The sequence below is a fragment of the Thermobia domestica genome, chromosome 5, assembly GCF_964235325.1.
Source record: "Thermobia domestica chromosome 5, izTheDome1.hap1.1, whole genome shotgun sequence".
In the NCBI taxonomy this organism is placed as follows: Eukaryota; Metazoa; Arthropoda; class Insecta; order Zygentoma; family Lepismatidae; genus Thermobia; species Thermobia domestica.
Genome location: NC_137458.1, coordinates 250688638 through 250714580, shown reverse-complemented (window position 1 = coordinate 250714580; position 25943 = coordinate 250688638). Strand labels below are relative to the sequence as shown.

The 25943-nt window shown below is 35.9% G+C and overlaps 1 long non-coding RNA gene across 1 annotated transcript; it reads right to left on the bottom strand.

Moving 5' to 3' along the window:
- On the bottom strand, positions 1-15968 carry LOC145686538 (uncharacterized). Its single transcript, XR_014131618.1, has 2 exons — positions 15812-15968; positions 1-433 (listed from the first exon to the last, which is right to left on the bottom strand). It is a non-coding gene; the product is annotated as an uncharacterized LOC145686538 (long non-coding RNA).
- Positions 15969-25943: the final 9975 nt, after the last annotated feature.

Here is a 25943-nt window from a genome sequence, read left to right as displayed (position 1 = left end):
TAGTATTTACTTATTCATTTATTCAGCAGCTGTAACTTTAATCACTTACATTTCCATCCCCAAGGGGACATACTTATTTTATACAATTTCTTCACACCAATTGTTTCGCCTTCTTCTTTTTTTAAAAAACAAAACTGTAAATCTACATCGTACAATCAGAAGTAGTCTTTTGATTGCCGAACTGGAGTGATAAATTTAGGCATAATTTTCCTGCATTCTTTTAATAAATGATTATATCCTCAACTCGAGGATAAGTTGAGCCCCCTTGTACTATTATTTCAGTCTGTGGCCGGGGGACAATCACTTCAGTGAATCCGGGCTGTACCATGGGCATTAATGGACCATACGGTCGCGGGCCAATAACTGGCCCCGTGGGTAGAAACATTGCTGATGTTATTCCTACGAAAGCCAGCACCATGAAGTATAAAGTTATCTGAAACAAAAAGAAAAATGTTTTTGAGTAAATAATCAATGCTTGTTTATTTACATTGCGAGCTTAAATTGGTTTTAGTCACTGTTTTTGTTGTAATGTACAGCGCTGTAATAAAAGAAGAAAAAAGAAAAGAAAGAAACTCTTAATCTTATATATTATTTATATAAGTAATAGAAGGTTCACGTGTCTATACAGACTGTCTCTAAAGTCCCCTGACATTAAGTAACTGTTATTATCAGAGATACAACAAAATGTAAGAGGGGAAACTGTCCCCAAATATGATATTTTCAATCTAGAGTGAAGGGATTTTTTAAATTGGAAGAACCGTATAGGCTGTACACTGCGCTCAATGTTAACATTCTTTTTACCAACTTAAATGTTTCACGTTATTTCGTTATTTACTGAGTGGGGTACAAATACAATCTACACATAAATCATGTTTATATATATATATATATATATATATATATATATATATATATATATATATATATACCGGGTGAGGCATTTAAAACTGTTTTTTTGAATATCTGGAAAACTACAAATCGGATTTTGAAAAAGTTGTAATAAAAGTTGTTCGCCTCGAAGGGGGACATCCAATGATACCACACTCGACCCCCTGCCCCCACCCCCCGGGGGCGGGAGGGGGGCAACTTTGAAATCTTAAATAGGAACCCCCATTTTTTATTCCATATTCTGATTCTCCGTGAAAAAATACGTAACTTTTGTATTGAACATTTTTTTCGTTGCGTGATAGATGGCGCTGTAATCGACAAAAATCAAAATGGCTCACAAACATTTGAAAAATGAGGCATTTAAAACTGTTTTCTTGAATATCTGGAAAACTACAAATCGGATTTTGAAAAAGTTGTAATAAAAGTTGTTCGTCTCGAAGGAGGACATCCAATGATACCACACTCGACCCCCTGCCCCCACCCCCGGGGGCGGGAGGGGGGCAACTTTGAAATATTAAACAGGAACCCCCATTTGTTATTCCATATTCTGATTCTCCGTGAAAAAATACGTAACTTTTGTATTGAACATTTTTTTCGTTGCGTGATAGATGGCGCTGTAATCGACAAAAATCAAAATGGCTCACAAACATTTGAAAAATGAGGCATTTAAAACTGTTTTCTTGAATATCTGGAAAACTACAAATCGGATTTTGAAAAAGTTGTAATAAAAGTTGTTCGTCTCGAAGGAGGACATCCAATGATACCACACTCGACCCCCTGCCCCCACCCCCCGGGGGCGGGAGGGGGGCAACTTTGAAATCTTAAATAGGAACCCCCATTTTTTATTCCATATTCTGATTCTCCGTGAAAAAATACGTAACTTTTGTATTGAACATTTTTTTCGTTGCGTGATAGATGGCGCTGTAATCGACAAAAATCAAAATGGCTCACAAACATTTGAAAAATGAGGCATTTAAAACTGTTTTCTTGAATATCTGGAAAACTACAAATCGGATTTTGAAAAAGTTGTAATAAAAGTTGTTCGTCTCGAAGGAGGACATCCAATGATACCACACTCGACCCCCTGCCCCCACCCCCGGGGGCGGGAGGGGGGCAACTTTGAAATATTAAACAGGAACCCCCATTTGTTATTCCATATTCTGATTCTCCGTGAAAAAATACGTAACTTTTGTATTGAACATTTTTTTCGTTGCGTGATAGATGGCGCTGTAATCGACAAAAATCAAAATGGCTCACAAACATTTGAAAAATGAGGCATTTAAAACTGTTTTCTTGAATATCTGGAAAACTACAAATCGGATTTTGAAAAAGTTGTAATAAAAGTTGTTCGTCTCGAAGGAGGACATCCAATGATACCACACTCGACCCCCTGCCCCCACCCTCCGGGGGCGGGAGGGGGGCAACTTTGAAATATTAAATAGGAACCCCCATTTTTTATTCCATATTCTGATTCTCCGTGAAAAAATACGTAACTTTTGTATTGAACATTTTTTTCGTTGCGTGATAGATGGCGCTGTAATCGACAAAAATCAAAATGACTCACAAACATTTGAAAAGAGCATTTAAAACTGTTTTTTTGAATATCTGGAAAACTACAAATCGGATTTTGAAAAAGTTGTAATAAAAGTTGTTCGTCTCGAAGGGGGACATCCAACGATACCACACTCGACCCCTGCCCCCATCCCCCGGGGGCGGGAGGGGGAACAACTTTGAAATCTTAAATATGAACCCCCATTTTTTATTCCATATTCTGATTCCCCGTGAAAAAATACGTAACTTTTGTATTGAACATTTTTTTTCGTTGCGTGATAGATGGCGCTGTAATCGACAAAAATCAAAATGGCTCACAAACGTTTGAAAAATGAGGCATTTAAAACTTTTTTTTTTTTGAATATCTGGAAAACTACAAATCGGATTTTAAAAAAGTTGTAATAAAAGTTGTTCGCCTCAAAGGGGGACATCCAATGATACCACACTCGAGCCCCTGCCCCCAACCCCGGGTGTGGGAGGAGGGCAACTTTGAAATTTTAAATACGAACCCCTTACTGCAATGGGTGAAGTTGGTACTGTTGCAAGAACAACTTTTATTTTAACAGTTGTGGAGTTGGAAGTGCCATTCATTTGGATTCTTCATATTTTCTTACGATACTTACTTCCAGTTGTACAAGGCAGTTTCGTCAAACATCTCGATTACTATTTATGATTACGGAACACTTTAGCATATCCTTTAGGCTATATCATTGTATCACGACCCTTAAGCTCAAGCTCAATCCTATTATAAAACACGATGAGAAGTGAGATAGGAGTGTCCTGGAGAAGTTAGATATAGTGCATTCATTCAGCCAATGGAACAAGATGCAAATCTTAGCAGAGTTCTTATTCTGCCTTGCATATCCATCTACAAAGTGTCGAATTTCTGATACGCCTTCACATGACGTGTTTTGCAGACGATGAAACACTACTGATGCAATTTCCGATGATCCTTTGGCTACGTGTGCTTCTGTCCAATAATATACTGTGTAAAAAATTTGTTCTTTGTTTGCCTATCGGTTGACGTTCCTTCGTAAATCGAAAAATTAAACAACTAAAATTGTGCTGCTGTAATAGACGGTTTGATCTGTAACTCGAGGAAGAACATGATTCTTTTGCGAGTCGAATAATAAAGTGATTGCATCATTGTTTCTACTTTTCAATAAGGAATGAAAGGCTTCACCTTTCTCTTATGTATCAAAAATTCAGTTTCACAAGAGGTATTCCCTGATTGAAGTCTCAACTCAAACTGCATACATTTCGAACATTTATTTACAGCAGGACTTCCAAAACTTATATTGTATTCAGTTACAAATAAGTGTATGGAAGCCGAAGATCGTTTTCCACATCGTTATTGTACAGTTGGTGAAGTTTTGCTACAGACAAATAACTTGGCAGCTAATGCTTCTTTCCATTTTCTCGTCTGCAATAATGTTTCCGTACAGGAATTAGTCTTTCACAGGCCCGTTTTTATAATATTGTGCGCCTATGTGCCCTTTTGGTGCCTCCCCGCACAATTTTGCCGCCCCCTCAAAAACGACCAATATTATTATAGTTGAATTCAGCTATTTGGGTGGGGGATCACTGAGATGTATAACGACAGCTTTAATACATTTCAACTTCAAGGTCATATTCCACTCCCCAGGAAGGGGGCGAGATTTTAAAAGTAATCGAAAACGACAGATATTAGTGTTGAATTCATAGTTTTCGAGGTCGCTAAGTTTAACGGTATCATTTTTCATGATGTTTTAAGTTCATCCTCACCGCTTGGAATGGGGTGGGAAAGGATGACTTTTTTAACATATTTTCTCGCCCTTGCGCGAGACTCTGCAGATTGCTAGTTTTAAATATTACTTTATTGTGAATCTTAGAGAAATTCCAAAATTTTGCTGCCCAATAAATTCTGCCGCCCTGTGCTCGAGCATAGAATAGCACTTACCTAAATACGGGCCTGGTCTTTCAATGAATGTTTTAACAGTTTCCTTCTTGGCTTCAAACATATGGGACTTATGGTCTCCTCCTCTGTTTTCTGATGCCAGCTATCCACTTTCAAAATTCCGTTTACATATTAGCTTAAACCGTTTCTCAGATACTCCTAACATACAACAAAAAAATTCTTACACACTATCAGCAGTGTTTTGATGTCACAATCAAATTTCGGATCGTAATATCGAATCCAAAGCTGTGTTGCTTCTTTCCTGTTGTTCTTTGGTCTTTTTCGTTGTGGTGTTGAAGGTTTCGTATGCTTTAATATGAAATTGTCTTGGATTATTTTATTTTTAACCAAATAGAAGCATTGATGCAATTTGCAAATATCTTGCATACACATTTCTGTACATCTAAGTCTTTCCTCCTATATGGTTACAGTTAAAGTGTTTCGTGCAAACATTTGGGTGAATAGGTTGACTCTTTTAATTTTTACGTTTTGCGTCTCCACTTGTCAGGATTACGCATTTTCTTCCTGCCGTTTCCAGGTGGACTTGGTGTAATAATACGAACAAATTTGTTACGAACAATTGAAAAATATCCAAGAAATACGCATCAGATTAAGAAAATTAAAGTAGATAGTTGTGATATCTTTGTAAATGCTATCAAATGACACCATAGTTGACTACCGTAACGCTATATCAGTTATTCTGAAAGGTGGTTATTCTAAAATCTTTAATGAGAAACTGTAATGTTTTAAGCAAAACACTTGATTCTCCAGAACATAATTCATTACTTTGCCCAAATTTTTGGTGTTTGTTGCCTTTGGTTTGCTGATTCAATGTGAGTCCCCTTGCCTCTCACTAAGGAGGTGCTTGTTTCAGGTAAGTCCCCTTGAGTCTCATCATCGAGGTGTTTGTTTTAGTTGAGTCTCTTGCATCCTACCATTCGGGTGTTTGTCTTGGTGTTGTCTCTTTGCCTCTCACACATCTTCATTGTTTACTGAACAAACGAACAAACGTTCGAAATGGTCCCCCTTTTCTGCAATAGACTACACATTGCAAGTAGGGATAGGCGCGAGTCGAGCTTAAACTCGACTCGAGTTGAATTCGAGTCGAGTCAAAGATAATTTTCTCGAGTCGAGTTCCAAGCCGAGTCACTGTTTTGAGCTCGAGTTTCGAGTCGAGTCGAGTTTGATAAATGGCTCGCACATTCAGCTCTTTTTAACTCGTTTTTAAATTATGGCCTGTTTAGACTGGAAAGCGAAAGCCATGAGAAATGTAAGCAGTAATGTCGAATACTTTTAATATTTCTCACGACAGAGGTACATCTGGTGGGGGTACGTTTAGTATATGTCATCTCGTCTCGAAAACGAGACAACAATAGATTTTTATAACGAGGCAGCTTCAAATTTCGTGAGCACCAATATAAGTATATACTGTAGTTCTTACCGTCTAGGCTTAGATCTGCACGGTCGACTTTTTGAGCCCCAGAAGAAGCCCAATCCGTGCAGTGATGTCGTCGATTACAACGCCACCTATCACGAAACGAAAAAACTGTTCAATACAAAAGTTACGTATTTGTTCCCGAAGAATCCAAACCTTTATTAAGAAATGGAGGTTCTCGTATAATATTTCAAAATTGACCCCCTACCACCCCCGGGAGGTTGGGCAGGGGTCGAGTGTGATATTGTTGAATGTTCCCCTTCGAGATGAGTGAATTTTTATACGTTTTTTTAAATCCGATTTGTAGTTTTCCAGATATTCAAAAAAAAAAAAAAAAAAAAAAACAGTATTAAATGCCTCATTTTTCAAATGTTTGTGAGCCATTTTGATTTTTCTCGATTACAGCGCCATCTATCACGCAACGAAAAAAATGTTCAATACAAAAGTTACGTATTTTTTCACGGAGAGAATCAGAATATGGAATAAAAAATAGGGGTTTCTATTCAAGATTTCAAAGCTACCCCCCTCCCACCCCAAGGGGTGGGGGCAGGGGGTCGAGTGTGGTATCATTGGATGTCCCCCTTCGAGACGAACAACTTTTATTACAACTTTTTCAAAATCCGATTTGTAGTTTTCCAGATATTCAAAAAAAAAAAAAAAAAAAAACAGTATTAAATGCCTCATTTTTCAAATGTTTGTGAGCCATTTTGATTTTTGTCGATTACAGCGCCATCTATCACGCAACGAAAAAAATGTTCAATACAAAAGTTACGTATTTTTTCACGGAGAGAATCAGAATATGGAATAAAAAATAGGGGTTTCTATTCAAGATTTCAAAGCTACCCCCCTCCCACCCCAAGGGGTGGGGGCAGGGGGTTGAGTGTGGTATCATTGGATGTCCCCCTTCGAGACGAACAACTTTTATTACAACTTTTTCAAAATCCGATTTGTAGTTTTCCAGATATTAAAAAAAAAAACAGTTTTAAATGCCTTATTTTTCAAATGTTTGTGAGCCATTTTGATTTTTGTCGATTACAGCGCCATCTATCACGCAACAAAAAAATGTTCAATACAAAAGTTACGTATTTTTTCACGGAGAATCAGAATATGGAATAAAAAATGGGGGTTCCTATTTAATATTTCAAAGTTGCCCCCCTCCCGCCCCGGGGGGGGGGCAGGGGGTCGAGTGTGGTTTCATTGGATGTCCCCCTTCGAGACGAACAACTTTTATTACAACTTTTTCAAAATCCGATTTGTAGTTCTCCAGATATTCAAAAAAACAGTTTTAAATGCCTCATTTTTCAAATGTTTGTGAGCCATTTTGATTTTTGTCGATTACAGCGCCATCTATCACGCAACGAAAAAAATGTTCAATACAAAAGTTACGTATGTTTTCACGGGGAATCAGAATATGGAATAAAAAGTGGGGGTTCCTATTTAAGATTTCAAAGTTGCCCCCCTCCCGCCCCCGGGGGGTGGGGGCAGGGGGTCGAGTGTGGTATCATTGGATGTCCCCCTTCGAGACGAACAACTTTTATCACAACTTTTTCAAAATCCGATTTGTAGTTCTCCAGATATTCAAAAAAACAGTTTTAAATGCCTCATTTTTCAAATGTTTGTGAGCCATTTTGATTTTTGTCGATTACAGCGCCATCTATCACGCAACGAAAAAAATGTTCAATACAATAGTTACGTATGTTTTCACGGGGAATCAGAATATGGAATAAAAAGTGGGGGTTCCTATTTAAGATTTCAAAGTTGCCCCCCTCCCGCCCCCGGGGGGTGGGGGCAGGGGGTCGAGTGTGGTATCATTGGATGTCCCCCTTCGAGACGAACAACTTTTATCACAACTTTTTCAAAATCCGATTTGTAGTTTTCCAGATATTCAAAAAAACAGTTTTAAATGCCTCACCCGGTATATATTGATATATATATATATATATATATATATATATATATATATATATATATATATATTTATATATATATAATTATTATAATTCATAAATGTTGAAATGGGACCTTTATTGCATAATTAATGTTTTGACATATAGAATAATGTAATTATTTGTATATTTACTCATAAATACAGTATAGTTTGAGTTTTGTGTAAAATACAGTTTTTTAAAAAAAATTCTGCAAACAAAAATGATTCCATACAAATTACTTGCCTACTATATATTCAAATACAGAAACATGTAAGAATATTTCTATCATTCAAACACTAATTGTAGGGACATGCCGATGATACCTCGCGATCGACGTCGAGGTTTAAGTCGCGGTCGCTACCTCGATGTCTAGGTCGCGATGGATGAAGAGCCCCCTCGCTGTTAAGTTCTCAGTTTAAGGAGAAACATTGCTGTGATTAATGTGAAATTATTCCGTCAGTGCATAAAAATCACTGCGAAACTACATTTTGAAATTGAAAGAACCAAACAGTTTATAAATAGGGATGGACGCGAGACGAGATATGAGAAATACCAAAGTCTCGTCTCTTGTTTCGCAAAAATATTTGAGTCTCATCTCTTGTTCATCTCTATCATTATTCTAAACAGTCGTTCTTTCAGAAAAAATGTTGAGAGGGGGCACACGTAGTATTCCGGGAGTCACTGCTGGTACTATTTTATTTATTATTATAATATAGAGGTATTAGTTTGGTCTCGTCCGGGGAGGCACTCTCAGAGCTCCGGGGGAGGGGCTGTGCACTTCAAAAAACTTGTCTGGAAGAAACACTGATTCTAAATCAAAGACTTTTACCTTTTATTTAATTTTCTGTGAAGAAATGGCCTCTCGCACTCAGGCGAGAAATCGTTTCCCAGTAAAATTTAATAAATAAATAAATCAGGTATGTCTTCAGGTTTCGAGGTGGAGGGGGTATTAACTGCACCAAATGAAGTTTCGGCACTGTAATTCCTTTATTCGATGTTTCCTACCTATGGATAGTGCCTGTCTTTACAGGTATTTCTTTATCTTATATCAATATCGAATTTAGAAGAAACCCATTTTATTAATCTTGAAATTGCGGGTTGGGAGGGCGTGGAGTTTTTAAGCATATATATGATTAACAGTAGCTTCTTTTTTTCTTTAAAAACTCTACAATTTACGAACTTCAGCCCGAAAGACCCTCTCTGTGGCCGCCACTGCCTTATATAATAATAAGCTACAGTATAATTCTCAAATAAATAAGTTTTCTGACATTCCCATTTCAGTTGCTATTTTCTTCCATTATCTATTTAAAACGTGCCTATTATGATGTTTGTGTTTCTTATTCCATATTGCTGGAACATTCCTCATTAGTTCTATCAATATGTCTTTCATAATAAAATTTAATAGTGCAGCAAAAGCTCTCGAGCATAGATACACACAATCCTCTGCAGACGAAATTCTAAACAAATGAAGTCTTTATTCCATGCAGCACTTCAGGGAGAACCAATGAGAGCACGAGCCACAGCGATGCTTCCGCTGAACATCGATGTAAAAACGAACTCAGTTGTTCATCATTGCGACCACTAATTCACCCTCGCGGTCGACCTCTAGGTCGCGATGTAGCGTACATCTTCGGCATGAGCTTACTCATTTGAATCCGTGGGCTTGTGCCAGTATCGAGGGTGCGACAGCGACTTAAACCTCGACCTCGATCGCGAGGTATCTTCGGCATTACCCCCAACCCTAACAGTCTTCGCATACAATCTTTTTCGTTGGGTGATGTTTATAATAGAACTGCCACAAACGTCACATCTTGTTCGATCCTTTTATTCTCTGGCGCCAGGAAACTTAATATATGGTCCTACCATGCCCTAGCCGAACAAAATAATAATATCACGAAATATTAAATTAAAGATCTTCAAACTAATACGAACCACCGCTATGCATCCGAATATACTAAAAAGTCATTATCGCTAACATTCGAGAGAAGCAACATTCGTGTAATACCCAAATCTCGCCTTCTAAATAGAGCACAAGACAGAAGAAACGTGCAAGTGTTATACAATCACTTACCAGTACAGTTCCATATTTATGCATGATAATTGTACGATAGGAACAATTAACTATGAAAAGCAAACTAAAATGAGCTACCACTTAGTGGCCGCTGAGGGAAACAATGCATATTTAAAAAGTAACATGATTTACCAAGTGGAGTGTACTTGCACACCACTTTAATAATTTGTAAATATTTAGAATCAGTACAATTGCATTCGATATAAAAACAATTCATACAAATAAATATTTATATTTAAAGTCGTTGAATCTCATCCTTGTAGCAGTATTTTTACAACAGTAGCAACAAAATAATTAGCACTGGGGTGTGTTTTCACCCCAGTTGGTAAAATGAAGGTTAAATGAAAATGCAATGTTGCTATTTACCTAGACTCACAACATAAGTGAATGAAGTTACCGTTTGAAGTAGGGGTTGGAAGTCGACACGTTAGCATAAAAGACGGTAATTTCTTTCACTTATAGTGTGGGTTCCAATAAATGGTAATGTTGCATTTTCAATTAGCATTAGTCGCATAAAGAGTGGGCAGTCCAAACGGCTCGTTCGATTTAAAAAAAAATCCTTCACTTTAGATTGAAAATATCATATCTGGAGACGGTTTCCCCTCTTACATTTTGTTGTAACTCTGATAATAACAGAGTTACTCTATGTCAGGGGACTTTTGAGACACCCTGTATGTATTATTATAAGACGTCCATTGAGATATTGAGATGAGATGAAATTGTTAAGAAAAGGAAAAAAGAAAAAGAAACAAGAATGCAACAAGAAATTAGAATACAAAAACTACCTACACATAAACATTTCAGAAAATAATTTCTGCAATATTCCTTTTTTTAATTTAAAATGTGCTTTTTTAAAAAAAAAAATCAAGGAAAGACTGAAAATAAGTGGCTAAAGTGATAAAACACTAATAGTGGCCATATGGAATTGTATTTAGAATTTTAAAATTAGCTATGTAAATATACATCGTGAAGCACTTAAGCATCACGGGAATCCATGTATACATACATATATATATGACATGTAAGCCAAAGACTGATATACAGTCATTAATAGCTATATTAATAATAGCATATTGCATTTGTAATGTCAGTAATTAGCATATCTTAATGTAAATTCATACCTATTTTTTTTTTGTTTTTAAAATTTTTACTTATATATTAATTTATACTACTGATTAGCATAGGATTATATTTTTATCTTATTTAATATTGATCATTTATAATATCCAACTTTACAACTTTACCTCAGGAAGCTAGCTAACATTAGATATCATATAGAGAAAGATTCTGGTAAAGCGGAGATTTTTTCTTAAAGCTTGTAGAAAGAACGACACTCAGTCATCTATGCTTGGTACAGCATTGCCAAGTGTACATTTTCAACTGAAGTTTGAGAATAAATATACCAATTTTATTTTATAAAAATCTTAAATTATACAACATTGAACTGAGTAATGATAAAACAATATGAAGTATCACAGTAATGGAGAAAAGACAGAAAGACTATTGTTAAAAATTAACATCTATATACTGATCAGCAGCGCAAATCTCTTTTCAACATTGGGGGGGACGGGTAAGACCGTTCCCATATATATATGTTCAAAATATTTATGAAGTTGAAAACCAATGTTGTGGAGGATCAGAGGAGCAGAGTTGTCTTTAATGTTAGCAGGCGGGCAGATTTGAGGTTTATTCTGGGGAACACCAATTTCATCTCACATTCCTTTGTGGCAATCGGACAAAAATCATCAAATTTTTCCCCAAAAACCCATTTCAAATCGGATTATTGGGAGGGACAGTCAGCCTCAGTTCCAAGATTGGATGGGACATGTCCCCCTCATCCCCCGGGATTTGCGCCAGTGATACTCATAGCCTCAACATGGCATTTGTTATTATTGCTTGTTTGTTCCCGTCCGTTGGTCCGTCCCAATGGATGTACACTCAACTGAAGATCGTACGTTTGAACATATACGAACAAAATTTTAAACTTAAAGTTTCATAAGATTATCTAGGTTTCAAACTTGCATCTTCCCCTGAAAATATGAGTAGTTTACTACAGTTTCAATTTTTTTTTTTTTAATGCAAAGTTCTCGAAAATGACTGTTTATACAGCATTTCGCTAAATTCGTTGTACAAAAGTAGAGGGGTGATTCCTGAGAGCGAAACAAAAAACGAAAGTCCCAATAAATAAAGGGCGAAGAGCACGCCGCGCCGTTTACGTGTTAAAAGCTGCCGAAAGCGTGAGAAAGCAAACCTTAGAGTTAAATATTGCACACTCTACCGAGCGTAGACGTGATCTGGCATGATATCGTCACAGTATCTTAGCCTGCTCTATTCAAATTTGCAGTTTTCAGATTTGTGCAATGGCGGAACAAGGGATTCCCCAAAAGATGTTAGGGATTCCCGGACATTTTTTGACGTAAATTGAGTGGACAAGAACATGTAAAGGACATTCCACTGCCTGGAAATATTACTATATTGTAAATTTAATACTAATACACTCAGACAAAAGATGGTGATGAGTTAGCTAATATATTATAATCACTGTGCGTGGTTGCATACCTCTAAAGAAAAAAAATAGTATCAAAGACGTAGCACAAGAATTCACTAGAAACGTCACATCGCTACAGTGTAAAAATAAGTACAATTCAACCCGACATGTAACAGAAAATAAAGGAATTACGACGTCTCCTTAAAAGCCGTAGTCCGTACTGTTCTGGTTCGTTCAATATTGAGCTTGTGTGATTCCAGCAATCCTGTTTCTCGTAATCTTCTATCTACACTGAAGGAAGTTGCGTGGTATGGAATTCAACTATTAAAAACTGTTGTCTGTACAGTCGTTGTGCTAGACGGTCATTACTATTCGCTTTCACGTATGCTAGATGAATGTCTGCTAATTCCTCACTCGTGTACTTCTCTATCACCTCTGTAATCACAGGCGATGAGCATGCACACCGTATGGCATGAATGAAGCGAAATTAAAGTCGGAAATGGTAGATGTTCCCTCCGCCGTTGTAGTCACTGTCCAGAATCAAAAATAGCGAGATTGTAACTTGGTGCAAATATTCGGTCAGAGAATGATATTTGTGTATTCCGATTGCCAATTGTACAAGAACTACACCGCGACGGAGAAAATATAACACAAGACAGAAAAGTGAAAACACCACTAGTAGGACAGACGTAGTACCTTAATACCTTATCGAACACATTCCCAAATATCATATCGCCTTCCTCTAAGGAACCTCAATGTCACAAACGAGGTTCCGGTCATTAAAGAAACACGTACAACACAACATATTCAAATTAAAAGTGCATTGCACTCTAATGAACCCAAATAAACGAACATAACCTTTAACAGAAAATGGTATATGTAGTTTTTCTTTTATGAAAAGGTTAATAAGAAACACACGAGGAGAACTAGCCCTCAAAGAAGGATTCATTTAACTGTCCACAGTGCCGATCTCCGTTCTTCCTCACGCGACGATCAAACCAACTCATTCACTCATATGCAATGACTCCAGAGCACGCACAGTGCAACAAACAAGCAAAAGGACCAAACAAATATCAAGTTACCGTAGTTACGCTCTTTCTGGCAAAGATACTGAAGAGAATAACAGATGAGTATGTACATTACGAAATAAAAATAAAGAAAACGACAGTAGCAGTAGTAACAGATCGTCACTAAAAGCCTTGTAATGTCATTAATATGAAAAACTCAGCAAACGGAATTTCTTTATTTTCTGTTATCTTCTGGCTTATGTTGTACTTATTTTTACATTGTACCGACATGACATTTCCAGTGAATTCTAATATTAGTACTTTACTGGTACTTTTTGGGGAGGTATGCAAGCAGACACAGTGATTATTACCTCATCCACTATCTTTTATCTAGGCGTGTATGAGTATTGACCTGCCACGTATTGACCTTTTCGCCTTACGTTTGTTGGAACTTTTTGTTTGTTTTGCTCTCAGGAATCACCTCTCTGCCTTTGTTTAACGAATTTAGCACTATACTGTATTTTAAAACTCAATGCAGTTTTTAAGAAATAAAATGTAGTATAAGTTGTTTTCTTGGAAAATGTCTAGAAGGGGTAGTTTCCCCTGAAGGTAAGTTTTTACAGACGATTTGCTAAATTAAAAAAAAAAAAAAAAAAAAAACTTGGGTGATTTTTTCACAATAAATACTTCAATGATAACTGCAATATGACATGAATAGGCTTCAGAAATGGAAGGAAGTATGTTTAGTGACGTTGCCCGTACCTGAACATGTAATTTTAATTCCTTGTAAGACTCATAAGTTTCAGTGTTTTAACTCGAAACGGTGAGGTTTTCTTGCAAGTTACTGTACCTAAAAGGTAGTACTCCCGTATCTAAAAGATAGTTAATATTGCATTGTAAAGTTAGATATAATGGTATTGAGAACCAACATACTAATCAATGGAGCAACCCAAAAGCATAAAAAGCATAATAGCAATTTAGACATGTGGTTGGTACCTTGAATATGGTTGTGTTTGTTTGAGGGTCCAGAAGAAACTTATTTTAAAAGCATAATAAAGCATAATTTAAAAAAAAATAAAGCATAAAGAATAATTTAAAATATATAGCACAATTCTTGGAAAATTCTGTTTAACTACAAGTTTAACATACTGTATTAATATTTTTTAAAACCAATATTTACAAAAGAAAATCATTGAGAACATAACAATGCAAGAATGAAAACCTAATCTTTATTTCTGTAAACTTTCCGGTGTAATCCTTTGATGTGGAGAAAGGAAGAAAGGAAAAGAAGAAAACTTTCCGCCAACAATGAATAGTACACAAGAACTCTACACTGTATTGTAATGTGTACCTCTTGAAGTTGAGCACTTTCTGTATTCTTTGGTGGCATCTTTTACTTTCCTTTTCTGTATATATGCACCTCTAAGGCGCACACAAGTGATAAAAAACCGACTCGAGTGAAGCATATCTTTTTACAATGCATTAAGTAGAAATTTCATTAAATATGAAGGAAACTGGTTGCATAAAATATTAATAAATAGGTCAAGATATTTAGAATATTTAATGTATAATAAATATTATACATTATACACGATTAATATAAAACAATGATTGAAATTAGCAACAAAGCATAATAAAGCATAATTTGGAAAAAATAAAGCATAATTACACACACAAAAAAGCATAATGTGGGTTGCTCTACTAGTCAAACATCGTTCAGCTAATAGGGCTATATTGAGCAATCTTAAGCCAATCTTCGGACGTAAAACTAAGGAAGCTTTTCTAACAGTTCTACCTTTTGTTTCAAAAGGGTCATAGGACAGTATCAGCCTGTCAGTCGGTTCTGCACAACGATTATTATCCAGCTACGTCAAGTTCTGCAGCGAACGGGGTATATCATATTTCCAGATATATATACATGTATTTAGCATGTGGACAACAGCCATCGCCCAGATATGCTAAGATGTACAGAGAACAAGGGAAACTATCCCCCAAGCTAGTACTTAGTATTTATGCAACGACTATTGTTCAGCTACGCGAAGATCCACTGCAGATCCACGGGAGAAAGCATGCACCAGACAGACATTTAGCATTGATATGATCGGTTGTTTCTCCGAACTCGTACTTGTCTGGCCACAGGAAGTGGTAACCCGTCATATTAATGCAGTTCTGTTATGTATGTGTAACTTCTTCAGGATCCCCCGAACAAAAATTTCGGGGTTCGCGCCTGCTAAAGTGAATGCTAATGAAAGAATTGATGGGAGAAAATCCACGGGCACAATGTTGCTCACAGCAAAATCTAATGGTCTGTGATCGAACCAGAGATCCATCGTTGCAGATATCAGCACTCCCCTCTGAGTCACAGTGTTCTTTATATGTTTTCTACCAGTGAATACACTTCGTGATGTATATGAAATTCAACTAATTTTAAATGCTAAACATTCCGAGTAGAAAATATAAACAGACTAGACTTTATATTAGAAAATAATGTTACTACTGAACCTTACCTTACTCATTGTGGAGACAATGCTTTCGTGATTCGTTGAGTTTTGACTGAAAATCCTTAACAAATATTGACTTTATATACTTAAAAGCAAGGATAAAGTAAACAAATATCATCATGCGCCTAGCTCTAATCAAATTTATCTGGACACAAAAACATGTTAGTAATATCTAACATAATGTACTTCGAAATATTTGTGTCTTGACAAATCAGTAAACAATGTGTCACTTTGGTCATTAGGTCCCGAAAGGGTTATAAAGCATACTCTACAACACATTCGTGTTATTCCAAGATGAAAGTGGACTTGTTGAAGGATGCGTGATATAATTTTCCGGTTAGTGTTTCAGTATAGAATACTCTATAGACTGCTTACTAAAGAAGATTATTATATCAATAAAATTCTTGTCTGAGTTCTTGTTATTGAACTCTCTTGTACTGTGTTGAAGGTTTTGTTGATGCTTTTAAAGTTTTATCAATAATTGGTTTTAGAAAAGCTCTTAGTAAAAAAGAAAAGAGAAAAAAACAGAAAAAGAAAGAATGAAAAAGAATGAAAAAGGAAGAATGAGAAAGTAACGTTTATAGATAATGTTCCAATTGAATTGATAATATGAGGAAACTAGAAATGAAGGAAATATTCCAATTCCCTAACATTAAGAGTGGAACGGACGAGTGGTAACTTCGTTGCCTAGTCACATTGAGTTTAATGTCCATTGTCTTCACTGAAGCGTATATGAGAGGCAGACTACAGTATAAAGAGAATCCGAACCACCGTAATACTTTGAGATTGTAAGGATCTCTTACCGGAATATCGAACCCGGGACACCGTACACAATGGACGTTTGAGCTAGATACTAGACCATCGGAGAGGGCTAAAAGCATCTTTTTTTTCTTTTTCTAGCTTACGTCCGATGATTATGCACCAAGGCTGAGAGTCTGGTGACGAGATGAATTATTACGCTCTAATAAAGAAAGTGGGAGGAATCGGGTAAACCCTTTGAAAACCCATGATGTTTGTCCACCACACCAAGTTCACTAAGCGTGTGCTGGAATCGAACTAGGTACCTTAAGCACGGGAAGTTTACATATGAGATATCGGTAAATCTTCAGAATCTTGGAGTCATTTTTGTGGAAAATCAACCGAAGAAAACGCCTCAGAACGAAAATTTACTTTACAAACGATGATCTAAAACTAGGCAAATAAATTTGCATATTATAAGGTTTTTAATGACAAGTTGACATACATTTAACATCTATAGTCAATAGAGCTGTTTTCCATTGTTTAACACTCGTTTCTCATTTTTTTCAAGACAAATTGGTTTTACGTAAAAGATTATTTAAGGGAAAACGATATGTATATACAAAATAATTGATGATGTCTCTAAGAGTATTATCTGAACCAAACTCGTTCAACATATTATCCTTTCCGGAATCCTTTTCTTTATAGATTTTTTATTACTTTGTGTGTGTGTGAAAAATAAATTTGCTGTATTGTGGCTTGTTAATGGAAACAAAATCAAGTATGATTTATTAGATATAACTTAAATCGTTAAAGTCTTTTTCCAGGAAGCTGAAATTAAAAAAACAAAAACTCACGTCACTAATAAACCGCTCTTTCTTTATGACAAATATTAATTTTACTATGATATTCAGTTATTAGTGAAATATGAACAATCTCACGCGAGTCAGTTTTGAAAGTAAAGCTAGGCAACCATTCTATCTGAAATTTTCTAATAGTATAGAGGTATTAATGAATTATACGTATTTGAGGACTATTATTGATTTTTTGTTTGTGAAATAGGAACGAAATTACCATATATATTTATTTTTTATGGATTTTTTTTATGAGGGTAGGTAATATTATCCAAACTGTAAAGTATAATATTGTCTCTCCTCAATTCAGTGGACCAGTCCTAATATTACTATGTTATTAATTAAGATATATTTCAAACTCAGAGCATTCTCCTTCCTGGCACCTAAATGATGGCCATGCTCCTGGGTCTGGAAAAGTCAAGGCGAAAGTGAGTCGTAAAATGCACCATTGGTACTAATGATCGTTGATTTGGATAAACTGAGTAAACAATGCACTTAATTCGTATATCTTTCGAAGATCAATAAATGAAAGGGAGTACGAGCTGATTCATATTTTCATTGCCTGTATTATTATGTACTAACAAAATTGTAACAAAAGATGTCATTTGTCATACCATTTGACAGATGTTTAAAAGGTATATTCCTATTCTGCCTAAAGACCCTCCACCACTTGGTACGAAATATTTTCATTGATCTTATCTTAAGGTTGAACGGGAAATTCTATCTTTGTAGATAGAAAATTTTATTTAGGGGAAGATTTTTGACGGAAATGCAGTTCGTCGAATTGCACACCTTAATAGCTGGTTTTATGCAAATTGAAACCCATATATTATTTTTAATGGTCGTAATACAAGCTGTTTAGTAGTTCTAACAAATTCAGCGAGAAGAATAACTACTTCCTCAATTTTTATAATGCATTTTTCTTGGGAGAGGTCTACTTGATCTTCCAGGTAAAATGATTAGGATACAGTTCTGTTATTAGTAGTGTTATTCACATCTACTTTTGTAAAGATAAATCGATTTTTTAATACTTGCAGGCAGGCCCGCAACTAGGGTTTCTGTCACCCGGGGCAAACACACAATTCTCCCCCCCCCCCCCAGGTTTAGTCGAGAAGTATCACTTACTTATGGATTGCAACTGTAAATAACATTCTTAATGAAACCAGTTATATCGATTTTTAAGTACTTTAATCAAACTTACTTTAACCACAAAAATATATTACATTCGTTATGTGTTCACAAGTTTTAAGAATAATTTTGTACATACATTTTGTTTTAATGTTGTATGAAGAAATCAAAACAAAATGAACTAGAAAATATCTGCCACATTATACAGTTGTAAATTGAAATAACACATTTAGTTTTAATAACCCGAAGAATAATTATGAACATACGCTTTCATATTAAAATAAGAAACTAATACAAAATAAACTAGAAAATATCTAGTACATCATAAAGTTACAATTGAAATAACATTTAGTTCTAATAAACCCAAAAATAATTTTGTACATAAGTTTTCATTTAAAAATATAAAAACAATACAAAATAAACTTGAAAATATCTGGTATATTATAAATAGAGCAATCCAAAAGCATAAAAAGCATAATAGCAATTTAGACATATGGTTGGTACCTTGAACATGGGTAAGGAACTAATTTTAAAGAATAATAAAGCATAATTTTAGAAAATAAAGCATAATTTAAAATATATAGCATAATTTTTGGAAATTCTATTTAACTGCAAGTTTAACATATACTATATTAATATTTTTTAAAAAATATTTACAATGCAAAATCATTGAGAACATAACAATGCAACAATGAAAAGCTTATTTCTATTTCTGTAAATTTTTCGGTGTAATCCTTTGATGTGGAGAAAAGAAGAAAAGAAAAGAAGAAAACTTTCCATCAACAATGAAGCACACAAGACCTCCACACTATATTGTTATGTGTACCTCTCGAACTTGAGCACTTTCTGTACTTTTTGTGCACCTTTCTGTATAATTTCTCTTTCTGTATATATGCACCTCTAAGGTGCACACAAGTGATAGAAAAAATTGATTCGAGCAAAGCATATCTCTTTACAGTGCATTAACTAGAAAGTTCATTAAATATGAAAGAAATTGCTTCATAAAATATTAATAAATAGATCAAGATATTTAGATTATTTAATGCATAGTGAATATTATACATTATACACGATTAATGTAAAACAATGATTGAAATTAACAATAAAGCATAAGTTGGACTGATAGATAACAATTCAAAATGCCTCGAAAAGCTCTCAAGCAAAACTAATAGATAAAACTTCATACAGCCTTCACTCGCAAAATCCCTTGGTAGGCGTACAAGAAACAATTAAATACACCGAGGCGTGTAACTTATCTTTTCCGCCACAAAACTGCCCTCTAGTTTAAAAACATTACAGCAATTGCGTAACATTACAGGGGGCGCGTCTGAGCTAAACTCTTCAACCCCCAGCAAGCAACAAAAATCGGTAACTTTTCGCCCCCGCCCCTATTGATAACAGCGTTTTAAACTTCAGAGCTGTTCTCAATGGAATTATAGAGCTTCTTCGTGGCTAAGCGGTTAGCGTACGCGCCTTTGGCGTGGGAGACCCGGGTTCGATTCCTGGCGGGAGCTCATGTGGTTCGGATTCCACGTTAATCAGTAGGTCAACGTCTCATATAGCCTTGCTGCTGAAAGGGGCGTTAAACTCAAAATCAACTCAACTCAATGGAATTATACAGACAAACAGCTCCTTGTGGTAGGAATAGGAAAGGGGGGCGGATTCTCTGTGGTCGCCCAAGGGAACAAATGCATGCAATATTAGGTTTTTAATGTATGACATTACACCTATTTAGGTGAGACTCTCTCTCTCTCTCTCTCTAAAAGAGGTCCCATGGAAAAGGCCAAGTAAACTTTTGATTTCTTTTAACCTCTAGAACAAGTTCCTCAAGGGAAAGGGTGCGATTTTTAAAAAAATTGGTATACTATCTTTTTTCTGGCGCCCCCTCCAACCACGCGCCCGGGGCATGTGCCCCCTCTCCCCCCCTAGTTGCGGCCCTGCTTGCAGGGAAATAGAAAATTGAGTTAACAGTTGCTGTTTGACAATGCAACTGAAACAAATGCAAAATCAACTTACCTAACCTAGGTCTAATATCAAGTAACTTTACAACAAAATTTCATTCGGAATTCCAAATGTTTATATTCAGCACTCTAAAGCTTGTAGTGCTTAAAAGGTGCCACAGTTCACATCCTCAAGATAAGTTTTGTCTTATATGAAGCAAACAATGTAGGAGGATGCATAAAATGACCCTTGAAACATACATATAAAAACACTTTTCCTTCTACATCACATCTCCTCGGTTGGCATCATTTTGCAGGTGATTTGTCTTCTATACATGATTTTGTACTATATGTAGTAGTATCATATATACTCGTAAATTGTCAATGTAAATAACAGTGTAACAAAATAGCACATATCGTCAATGTAACCCCATCTACCATGAAGATGGATCAATAAGAATGGTTAACTGCTGTATCGCTGGGCGAATTTTAGGAAATTTCGAGAATTTATTTAAGTTTGTGAGGAAGAATGAATGAAAGTCAGGGGAATAGTAAAAGTTAAGAAAATGGTTGTATTTTTTGGTTGTTTTTGATGTTATAAGCGGCACTGTATGTGGAGGCGGATGGACTATTTCGCGGAGAGGTTCACTTGTTTTACTATACGCATCCATAGATTGTAAAAGGGACAAGAAAAATTTGGGCAAGTCTTTAATTTGCCCATTTCATATCAAGAACAGAACCCAACTAACCCCTGCGGGGCTTCTAACCAGTTCCTACTACTACTACTACTACTACTACTACATTAATCTAACGTAACGTAATGTAATCCAACCAAATATAACCGTATGCAGTACATTTTGGTACTTTTTCGATTTTCAAATTGGTCCGGCGATAGAGCAGTAATGCCAAAGTAAATTTTTAATCAGTTTACTTTTTTCAAAATCGGATTTCTATTTATAAAAATTTGATTTTTTTTTGTAGTTTTAATTAAATCAAAAGGTCAGAATGGCGAGAGAAAAGTGATTCTCTCTCTTTATATGATTTATATAATTTTGTTTCAGTCTGGTACTTTTGAAGGTGATTGACTACTGGGTTCATTTACTAGCCAATCTGTGTTCAGAACCCACTGAAGACTTCGAAAAGCGAAAGTTCTGGGACCGAGATAGTAATTTTGTATAAAAAACAATTCAAATATTGAACCTTGGTGCCAATAGTGTAAGCAACACAAAATGGCAAAATTTGTTAGTTCGAAATAGGGAAAGAATGGGAGCATGCTCGCATACGAAGTTTAACTACACCGTATTAATAAGTATCTTAAAGAGAAGGCATATTGGAAATGTAAACGTAAGCCCAAATCTACAATCGTTGTATTTCGTCACGATGTGTTATTAACGGGAGAATTTAATTCATGATTGTGTTGATTCGGTGGCATGCTGTTTTCCACCGTGGCTTAATTTGCCACGGCTTAATTTTCTTGTTGTTTGCCACAATATTTGTATTCCTATTTTATCAGATCTTATTATCTTGAAGAAGCTCACAGACGCACACACATCTGATGAAAAAGGTAATGGTTGCCAGGTACTGGTATTTTTGATCCCCTTTAAGTAAGTAAACGCCTTTGGAGGGAGAGAAATATTATTTTGAAAATAATAATAATGATAATAATAATAATAATAATAATAATAATAATAATAATAATAATAATAATAATAATAATAATAATAATAATAATAATAATAATAAGCTCCAATCAAACGATCACAAAACATCACTAATATCATAAGAGCGTCATAAATTGATATACTGTAACTGCATTTTCTCTTTCATAGCAGTTTTATCTTCCTTTTACATAATGTAATATTTTTTCAGTTAAGCTATGCGACTAAATAAAAGGGTTTTATACACTTAAGAAAAATGAAATGAAATATTTCAGTTTTACGTGCCACGGTTATGCCATGTAGGTTAAAGCAGACTGTGGTGATAAGAATGAACGAAAAATGGTGGAATGAAGAAAATGAGAAAACCAGAAGAAAACCCATGCATATAGTGTTTGCCTACCAACAAAGCCCACTTGGCGCGAGCTACGATCGAACCAAAGGACCCACGCGCATCTACAACATTTGTTTTGTAATAAATAAATAAATAAATAAAAACTTCCTCACTCTTGTTTTTTTCTGTTCAGGACTACTTTACTCCATCATTGAGCCATCGTGACCCCTATATAGTTAAGAATTGTATACATAATAGTTCGGGAAGTCGCAAGAATATGAAAAAGTTATAAAATGTCAATTGCAACACAAGTACACATATGACCTTCCAAATTTCATAGCTGCTATCACACAACCTTTCTGTTAATTTTAACTCGTTTCTAACATCCGCAGTTCCCTTTCTCTAGAGGTAACATACAAGAAGTAGATTTTATGCACCCAGGAGCATGATATAGGATAATGACGATAACATCACATTACATTTGGTTAATGTCTCTAGGCAATGTCCTAGGTTGCTATTAGAACCTTGTCCTCAGCATTCTGTACAAACCGCACGTCCTCTATTAAGAAAACCCCATCAGGAAATCACGGTCGGAAACAGGGATTGCAGCCGTCCACGGTGGCAGGCCACCGGAGGCAGCCACCACCCATCCGCGGCGGCACGACGATTTATTTGTTCAAAGTTGCCGACCTTTTGCGGAGGCGGCAAGCGGTTTAAAATCATAAAATAAAATGCCCATTGCCGACTCTTTGCCGAATGTTGCCGACTGTCAGAGTCGGCAAAACAGTCGGAAAGGTTTCTTTCCGAGCCTCTGCCGACTCGTTATACCGGCCTCTTTACGACGGCGGCGCCGACGCATTTAATGCTCATTTCCGACTGTTTGCCGACTGCTCAGCAATGCAATTATTCGTCGCTGTCGAATGGCATCTGGTCGGCATGGGCAAATTGTCCGACTGTAGGCGGCAGGATCCTGATGGGGAAACGTTAATCCGAAATAAAATGCTGTTATAAACTATTGAAATTTATGTACAAAGCTCAAGCTTCTGAGTTATCTTCTCAGGTCATGCCCTTTCAGATGATGAAGTATTGACTGTATTCTATAGTCAAGTTATATACAATACTTTTCTTTTCTTCTGAATAATGTTCTGCATTTCCTTCTTATGAAAACATGAAAATTAAATATAGCATCTTTATTTAGTTAATACTATAGGGTGATTCAAATGAAAACTTTAAGAGTACTGCAAATATTATGTTATAACAATTAAGAAAATACATACCTATCATTCTTTAACGTATTCTCCCTGGCGTTAAATGCAAGTATTCCAACGCTTCGAAACTGTATGAATACAACTTTTTTTAAAAAAGTCTTTTGGTCGTGACTGTAGCTACTCGTGCTCCGCGGTTTTCACTTCTTCATCACTTCTGAAATGCTTGCCTCACAACGCATCTTTGAGCTGTCCAAACACATGAAAATCACTAGGCGCGATTTCTGGTGAATAAGGTGGGTGTGGGAGACATTAAAATTTCAAATCCTGGATAGTCTCAACTGTCAAACTGGCAGTATGAGGTCGAGCGTTGTCATGCTCTACCAATACACCTCAAGTTAGAAGTCCTTGTCGTTTGCTCCAAATTACTGGGCGACGTTGGTTTGTGAGCAGGTATGAATAAAAAGTATTGTTGCCCCCCTCTCCATGTAATGTTCCAAGATGACTCCTTTTGCGTCCCAGAAAAGAGTGAGCATGACTTTTCTCGCTGATGATTGAGTGCGGAATTTTCTGCTTTTCGGTGATGAGATAAGGCGCCATTCTTTGTTCGATCTTATTCTTTCTGGTTGGTGGTAGTGAACATAGGTCTCATCACTTGTAACGATTCCTTCCAGAAACCTATCATCTTCGAGGTGGAAATGACACAACAGTTCTTTACAGGCATCGACGCGACGCTCTTTCAATTCAACTTTCAAGTGACATCTTCCAGATACTTTATTGAACTGCAGCAAGTTATACACAATATTGTGCGCTCAACCAACACTTATATTCAAAATGGTAGATATTTCCTTCAGAGTAATACGTCTACGTCTATTAACCTTTATAAGCTCTCCCATTAAAGCGTTGTTTTCGTCCCTCACTGCGTGGTGAGCCTGCCCGGTCGTGAGACATCCTCCACAGACAGGAATCATCCTGTACAAACAGGAATCACTGTACTGTGCTGTCATCCTTGCGATGAATTTCAAAAGGTTTGACACCCTCACTACTCAGAAAACGTATCACAGATCGCTATTCTAAAGCGGTGCATGTTGCTAGTGCCACAGCCATTTTCGTACTAATGCTGTTTCCGTCTCCTGTGTTGTAGATCACTCTGACACCAGTTAGTCATTTCGTGAAACTCAAGAAACATACTGCCAAATACCAATTCCTTCATACAATTTTTCGGCATTTTATAGCACTTTTAAGATTATTTGAATCAATAGAGCATGAACGTGCCTCTAAACTGAACTTAATTCAGGTGATTAATAACTTCATCAGCTTCAAGAATAGAATATTCAGTTTGCTATTACAGCGATATATCCCTATTATAATTAATCTGTACCTATATTATCAACATTGATCAGAGGCGCAATAATTAAGCATATAGCTTAGATATAATTAAAAGAAAGAACGCTGTTATTGACAGGACATGTTGTCATGAGTAAGATTATTAGTTTATTATTGATAGGACATGTTGTTATTGACAAGATTATTAGTTGCTATGGAAAAGCTCATTACGCAGGGAAACGCACGAAATTGGAAGATATGTACAAAAGCTATGGTTGCTGTTGATATTTAATGTACGTATAAAACAGAAGAATAAATCGACGATATCTGGACGCAATTCATGTTTATGGTCAGTAATTAGTAGCTGATATGTTTATTATAATAACATGATAATTTAAAAGATACGTAAAACGAATCAGGGCTAAAGCGAAGTGTTTATATATATATTTCGTTTTATCTGGTGCCGAAGACACGGGACTATACTATACTATTTAGTTCCGAAGAATAGTAAGAACTGAGTTTATGTGCATACGTATATATACCTTTTTATGAGTTTCACTATTTTGAGAAGTGGGAAGAGAATACAAAGAATTGCTAATATGCAGGATTCCGAGATTGAAGAAGTACCCAGTATTTCAAATGAAACCATATCTGGAAATGCCGTAACTCTGTCTGAACATTCCTATTCTAATCTTATTGATATGTTTAGTCAACTACTAGATAAAAAGTTAGAACAGAAATTTGATCAACAACAAAAACTGAATGATGAAAAGCTAGAACAGAAATTTGATCAACAACAAAAATTGTACGATGAAAAGCTAGATGAAAAGCTAGATAAAAAGTTAGAACAGAAATTTGATCAACAACAAAAACTGAACGATGAAAAGCTAGAACAGATACTAGTGCAGCATAAATCACTTGCAGATAAAGTACAAGGTGTGCAAGAGAATTTTGACCG